This window comes from Misgurnus anguillicaudatus, chromosome 23 (genome assembly GCF_027580225.2).
Source record: "Misgurnus anguillicaudatus chromosome 23, ASM2758022v2, whole genome shotgun sequence".
Taxonomy (NCBI): domain Eukaryota; kingdom Metazoa; phylum Chordata; class Actinopteri; order Cypriniformes; family Cobitidae; genus Misgurnus; species Misgurnus anguillicaudatus.
The window spans coordinates 38,632,256-38,640,397 of record NC_073359.2 but is presented as its reverse complement, the minus strand read 5'-3'; the positions used below and the strand labels follow the sequence as shown (position 1 = coordinate 38,640,397).

Genomic DNA, 8,142 nt, shown 5'->3' with positions numbered 1-8,142 from the left:
TGGGCTTCATTAGGTGGGGCCAATATGGGGCCCATGTGTGTTGCCCAGCTCACTCACTGACTACGTTTACCTAACCAGAAAAAAAAACAGATTGCCCTGCTCTGCCTCTGATTGGCTAGTACTTGTTGCCATCTAGGTCAGAGCCAATTAGAGGCAGGATGTGGGTGGGATGTGGGTCTCCTGTATGTATGGGGAAAGGGGAGGGACACGGAGAACAGGCTAGACAAACTCTTACGTTTAAGTAACATATAGAAAATATCTGATTGACAACTTATTATGGAGCTGGGATCAAGCCCAAATAAGCAACTACACTTTAGAAACAAGCCCAAAAAAACGCGACACGCGACTAACAATATTGTAAGCGACTACACAGAAAAACAAGCCCAAAGTCGCTTATAATAAGCGGACTTGGCAACACTGAAAATATACTTTATTATAAATTATAGCGTGACCATACAATGAAAATACTGTGATTTTATTTTATTATATATGAACATATAATACAATTTGTTTTATTCAAAAAGTTTGAATTTGTTTTCCTCTGCCTTTTTGACAACGCCTTTTGCATTTTCAAAGTTAAGTTTTGCTGCATTCTTTATTGCATCTGAAACGGAATCAACGTCTTCGGCTGCTTTATATCCAGTGACTCCTCCTCCAATTGCTCCCGCAAAAGCTGCAGCTCCCAAAATGACACCTGCAGCAATTCCTGAACTTGCTGCTCCAATACCGGCTCCTGTGAGACCTGCTGCTCCAATACCAGCTCCTGTGATGAGACATGCTGCTCCAATACCAGCTCCTGTGATGAGACCTGCCTCTGCCACTGCTGTTCCTGCTGCTGCTGCTTCTGTAATGCTGCCTGCTTTAAGTAAAGCCACAATGAATGTTACTGCAACACCAATGCCAAGGAATGCACCAGTCAGTATCCCCGTTGTCACTCCTGCAAGTTTAATGCGAAGTTTTTTGTTAACAATCTTCTTCGCTACTTCTCGTTTTTCTTCTGGAGACATGTTTTCCTCTTTGATGTCCTTTATCTCCTCTTGAATTTTTTTCCTCTACTATTTGTAATAGCTCATTGGTGTAGCAGCTGTTCTTATTGTCTTTTAAATTCTGCTCTACGGTTAACAGAAGATTTTTCACCTGGACCTTGTTGCTTTTGTATCCCATGTTGCATTTGTTCCAGTATTTATTGTCAATGACATGGCAGCGACCTCCACATTTATCAACAAGCTCCTGTAATTTTGAACTCCTCTTCACAAATTCCTCTATAGTTTGACCCTCAAGTTGTTCACCGTGAGTGAATAAAACCAATGAATGTTTAAATGTATGCTCTCCACAACATTCTAAAATTGTATCCACAATCTCCATTTCATGCTCTGTGTACCTTCCAACCTTTAAAACAATGGCAAAGACATCAGGACCTGGAGCGCATTCAATAACAGATCTAATAATCTCCTTTTTGAGAGTCTCCTCTTCAATACTTGTGTCCATAAATCCAGGTGTGTCAATAACTGTGATCTTTTTCCCATAAACATTACGGTCTCCACTTATACATTCATATGTCACAGATTCAGGTGAAGCTTTACTCGTGAATAGTTTCTGTTTAAGAATGGTATTCCCAGCGCTGCTTTTTCCATCTCCTGTTTTCCCAAGAAGTGCAATCCTCATGTTTGGTCGAGAGTCTGTGGCTATTTGAAAAATATTGTTATTAAACAAATTATCTTTAAAAATAATAGATAGTTTTTCCTTAAATGCGTAACAACAGTAATGTGATATTGTCAAAATTCTCTCTCCATATACAGTTAAATGGTCAAAGTTTTGGAAAAAGTTTAGGAATTAAAAAAAATTAAGGTTTCATTTTAATTTAGTCCTCCCTGAACAAGTTATTTCACAAAAGAACAGTTTACAGAAAGTCCACAACACTGATTAATAAGTAAGCAATAAGGTACGAGAGGCTGTGCTGTATCGTGAATAAGTAACGGCTGAAGGGCGTTGTTAGGCACGACGCGAAGCGGAGTGCCTGCAACCCCGTCAGCCGTTACTTATTCACGATACAGCATTTGCCTCGAGTACCTTATTGCTTTTATAAAACGGTTACCACACAATATTAAAGTAAAAAAATATTAGTGCAACTTTCATGAAGTTAAATCAATAAATGCATTCCTTCCGCTAGAAAAAATAGTCCCTGACTGCAAACAATAACATGAAAGCTCAAATAAAAACAACAAACTGTTCTCAAACTTTGTCTCATTATATGTTTATGTGTTGCTAAGGGTGTTGCTAAGGGCGCAGTGATATTAAATAGAACTGTTGGGTGAAGCGGTCATAGCAGTGTTTTATCATGAATAAAGCACACCTATTGACCAATCAGAATCAAGGATTGGAACTAACCGTTTTATAAAAGAATTTACAATACACTTGATTGATTCTTAATGCACAATGTTACCTAGACAATCAATGGGTCTCATTCACTAAGCATGTGTACGAATTGTGATTCAACAAAAACTTTCGTATCAAAATTTCTTCTTATTGTATGCAAAAATTCAAGAAAACCTAAAACCAATAATCACGTATGTAAGCTGTAATTAAATACTAGGTTTTAATTATAATGTGTATAATAATGTTAATATATAAAATTTACATGATTATATTTTATATTATAATATTTTCTGTATTATATATTATATATTATTATACATGATCTATATTATTATTATTATATACATTATATTATACATTTTTATAGCCTACTTATTTTTTCTAAATATATAAAGAGGATGCACGTAATGACAAATCTTCACGCTTAATGCATAATGTAAACGTCCCTTTAAGAACGAATGAAGAGACTCAACTATTACAATAGATACATACATTCAGGTCAGGAAGTCAATACCAATATTTAAAAGTCAGGTGTGTATGTAAATGTTTGGACAGGGTGACCAGTGTAAATTGTCCTTATTTTATGTCAGCATTATTTTTAAGAAGTCAGCATGATTCATGAAAATTCAGGTGTGTGTGTGTTTGTAAACCACTGAAAATGATAATTGGTGTAAATTGTCATTATTTTATTTAAATATCTTCATTTTTATTTATTAATGTCTTTTAGAGGCTATAAAAATATATATTTCCCACACGACAAAATAATGAAAATTTAAACCAATTATCGTTTTCAGTGGTTTACAAACACCTGACTTTTCATGAATCGTGCTGACTTCTTGAGCATCACAAAATATTTGTAAGAACTTCCTGTAAATATTTGAAGAGTTTGGTTCCAAAATGCGATAAACGCCATTAAACAAAAACGGCCAAAATCAGTGTAATACGAAGAAGGATTAGTGCCAAGCTAAAATAAAAAATAAAACCATCTTGAGATAAAAGTCATTAAAATGCAAAAATAAAGTCATTATTTAACAAGAAAAAAGTCAGAATAAAAATAATTTCGAGAATAAAGTCATTATTTAACAAGAATAACGTCATTTTTTAAGATCATGTAAACGAACAAAATTCGGTGCACACCTTAATAAAACAGGTATGCAATGAACAGAACATCGTGATGAATAATGGGTTTTGTTAATTGGGTAGGGTAAAGTATACGCACATGGAGGCGCACCCAAATGAAAGTCCACAGGTGATGGGGGATATTAATCGTTTGGCCAATGGAGGAATGGAAAGACTCTGCGGCTTTGTGAACTAACAATTGAGATAAAGGCAACAAGGCTACGTTTCACTTCAGGCGTTTTCTTATGAAAGCAACAATATAAAAGGTTTATGTAAAGTGCAGACTCTTATAAAACCCTAAAAGACAACGTTTAATGTGGCTTAATGCATCTACACAGTAATAATAAAACACCACATTCAGCAAACATTTTATTAATCAAAACATTCTATGTACAGGCAAGCAGGCGAGCCCAGTCTCACGGAGTTGCGTATAAATAGCACAAAGTGTAAAAATCATGCAATACATATGCCAAATTCCACTTTGGCGCGCATATGATACGCCAGTCCTTCCCATTCACTTGAACGGCGCATCTTTTGTCATTTTATTTATTGGTTTCTCTTTTTTTACCATTGTCGCTTGGGTTTAGGGTTAGAACAACTTTTTGTTATATAGAAAATGACATCCTAACCCAAACCCCAACTCCAACCCACACTCCAAGTGACCATGGCTTAAATATGGACAAAACATTGAGAAACCTGTATATTAAACCCTTATTAAGCAAATCTGAAATCTAACCCAAAACCCAAGCGAAAATGGTTTAAAAAACAGAAAAAATTGAGAAACCAATAAATAAAACGAGAAAAAAGATGCACCGTTTAAATGAATGGGAAGGACTGGCGTATCATATGCACGCCAAAGTGGAATTTGGCGTATGTATTGCACGATTTTTACACTTCATGCTATTCATACGCATCTACGTGAGACTGGGTAGGAAGGGCACATACGTTTCCTTTAATGCACATTCTGGGCTTTTCTGCTTGACAGTACATGCTTACTAATAATATATTGTGTGTAGTGAATTTAGTGTATTTATATCACTGTCTTAATGCAGTAAACAACGTAAAGAATAAGCCTAAACTAAATTGACTTCATTCTCGAAATTTTAGGAATTTATTCTCGTTAAATAACGACTTAATTCTCGCATTTTAATGATTTTAATCTCAAGATGTTATTTTATTTTTTAGCTTGGCCCTAATCCTCCTTCGTAGTATTATATAAGGTCAGTATATAAATGTAAATTCTTAATTTTACACAAAAAACAATATCCGCTGTGTTATTCTGTCATCTTTTCTCCATTTGTTCCCAAAACGCAATAAACGCCACTCCACATCTGCTCCACAAATTACAGCGCACCATTCACACATTGTAAAGAAACAATGGCGGCACGTTGAGTACACAGAATCCTAGTTTCCCTCATATTGTACTTCGTGATCAACAAACAAACAAAAACAAAAGAATACTTTAATAGCATTGCTAAACCTGTGGTGGTTTTCTGTGACGAGAAAGAAACGTTAAGCCATCAACATCTGAGACGGAAAATGCCGGTTGCTCCCCTGACAGCATCAAGCTCTCTCGTGCTAACACGTTGACACCAGGGGAACTTATAAAAACGTTTATTTTACGCGAAGCCAACGAACATCGAGCAGGACTAAACATTTTACAGCTGATCGCGGTCAAAAAAGTTCAGCGACGACGTCCCAAGTATGCTATAACCGCAGCAATGACAGTGTACTTAATATGACAAAGTAAGTGTTTTGGTTAATGCCATTAATGTTTATTTTAATCAGTGGATACCACTAGTCAACTAAATGAATATAACTTGGCAAAGATGAATGCACATTTATTTATTGATTCAATTTGTAGCATTAAAAAAAACTTGTCATGGACTTATTGCATTTTGTGGAAAAAAATATTCATTTTTATAATAAATCTTTGAAAATCTAATTATGGATTTGAATATTTTATGTTTTATAACCTAAAGATGTTATGTGAAAGTTTGTAACAGAAAAAAGTGGTTTTCATCTTGTCACTTTGTATAGAAACTGTTTTTACCAAAATTAGTCAAAATGGATTTATTGCGTTTTGGAACCAAACTCTTCATTTCTCATGGCAATAACTTGTTCAGGGCAAACCTTAATTGTCCAAATTATTAGCATTTTCTAGATTCGGCAAGGTGTATGTAACTTGTGACCTCAATTGTATACTGTATTTTAAAAAATTAAGTCTTTAAACTTAAAAATTCTCTAGAAGCTTTTCATATACCCAAAAACTGCAACATAACTGTAGCCACATAAAACACTGATTTTCTGATGTATTATTTTAAAAGTATGATATTTCTTACCTCCCATTATTCTTGTTTTATCTTGTAGTAGTCCACTGTACAATATTAATTAATCATCTCATCCAATCATGGTTCACAATTTAATAAATATACTAAAAGTCACTGTGTACACATTTGTCATTTGATTTCTACCAGCAAGGACTGTTGTTTCACTGCTTAAATACCCGTTGAAATTAGTCACTTTAAACTACATGAATTACAAGAATAACCAGAAATACAAGTTTTCTGTACCTATTTCTCCAACTCACTTCAGATCGAGTACCTACTTATTTACGAGTTTCGCTGTAAAACTCTCCTAGTGAGAAGTTGTTTGACCACCTAGGAACAGTTGTTGGAATTTGCCGCCAAGGCATACAGTTAAATGCTAAAGATAAAAAAATAAAAGAGACTGTTGCGTTAATTGTTAAAGCAGCACTTGTTAACTTAAATGTTTTTACTACTAGAGAGTCTGATATTGATGGTGCTGGCGCAATGGCTTCAATATTCAGTTTTGAGCAAAGAAAAAAAATATTATTTTAGAGTTAGAAAAGGCAAGACTGAATCGTGATGTTGAGATTCGTAAATTGGAGGTTGAGGGTGTTCATTTTCAGCTGAATGGTAAGGGCAATTAGTTCTGATGTAGGGTTGGATGTTGCCAATAATGTTAGACTTTTGCCCAAGTTCAGTGAAACTAATGTTGATAAACTTTGATTGATAGTTTGTTTAAACGTTTGGCAAACATGATAAAATGGCCAGAGATGTCGGAGATGAAGGTGTAGTGGACAGTGCTCCGACACATGGTGTAGATGCACTTCTGGCGACCCGAGTTTGAATCCCGGCTTGAAGTTGTTTGCCAATCCCATACTCCTCTCTTCACCCTATACTTTCCTGTCGTCTCTTTTATTACTATTTATCCAATAAAGGCAAAAATGGCCCCCCCAAAAAAATTATTATTATCAAAATGGCCAGAGATGGTGATGCTGCAGTGCGTGTTAACTAGTAAGGCACAAAAGGCTTTTTCTGCAGTAAATTCTTATGATGGTCAAATCAAAAGGTTAAAAAGGATGTGAATGCTTATGATCTAGTGCTGGAGGCCTATATGCAGAAATTTAGAACATGCGGAAACTTGCAGAGCTAACACAGTCTCACACCCATGGCGTCAATATTTGACGACACTTGACCATGCGTCAATATATTGACGCGGAGGGTATACCTTTCGCGTCATTTTTTGACGAACTGGGGACTTCAATACTATTAGGTACGCGAAATTAAACAGTTGTCACCTGGCATTGGGGTTAGGGTTAGGTTTGGGTAGGGATGTCATTATGTAAATCTAACCCTAAACCGACGCGAAAATGGTAGAAAATGGTAAGAAAATAGGAAAGAGAATGCACCGGACTTAATAGTATTGAAGTCCCCAGTTCGTCAAAAAATGACGCGAAAGGTATACCCTCCGCGTCAACATATTGACGCACGGTCAAGTGTCGTCAAATATTGACGGTTTGGGTAGGGATGTCATTATGTAAATCTAACCCTAAACCGACGCGAAAATGGTAGAAAATGGTAAGAAAATAGGAAAGAGAATGCAACGGACTTAATAGTATTGAAGTCCCCAGTTCGATCCGCGTCAACACCCACATGAAAAAATACTATAGTGTATTATAGTAAAATTACCATAGAAAAATGTAGTAAAATTACTCTAGTAAATACTATAGTGTTTTTGAACCATACTATAAAGTAAACTGTATTAAAAGTACTATAGTAATTTATAGTTATCTAACTATAAAAAATAAAGTAAAATTACTCTAGTAAATACTATAGTGTTTTTGAACCATACTATAGTAAATGTACTACAGTAAACTGTATTAAAAGTACAATAGTAATTTATAGTAAAGTAACTATAAAAAATGAAGTAAAATTACTCTAGTAAATACTATAGTGTTTTTGAACCATACTATAAAGTAAACTGTATTAAAAGTACAATAGTAATTTATAGTTATCTAACTATAAAAAAATGAAGTAAAATTACTCTAGTAAATACTATAGTGTTTTTGAACCATACTATAGTAAATGTACTACAGTAAACTGTATTAAAAGAACTATTGTAATTTATAGTAAACTAACTATAGGAAATGAAGTAAAATTACTCTAGCAAATACTATAGTATTTTTGAACCATTCTATAATAAAGTAAACGGTATTAAAATACTACAGCAATTTATGGTAAACTTACTATAGGAAATGTAAAATTTCAGTAAAACATTAGTATAAAAAATGACAGAAAATTGTAAAATGATTACAGTTTATTGAACACTTATTTATTTTAC

The 8,142-nt window shown here is 34.5% G+C and overlaps 1 pseudogene; it reads right to left on the bottom strand.

The window, feature by feature from the left end:
- Window positions 1-512: 512 nt before the first annotated feature.
- Window positions 513-6,033, bottom strand: LOC129453077 (GTPase IMAP family member 7-like; annotated as a pseudogene).
- Window positions 6,034-8,142: the final 2,109 nt, after the last annotated feature.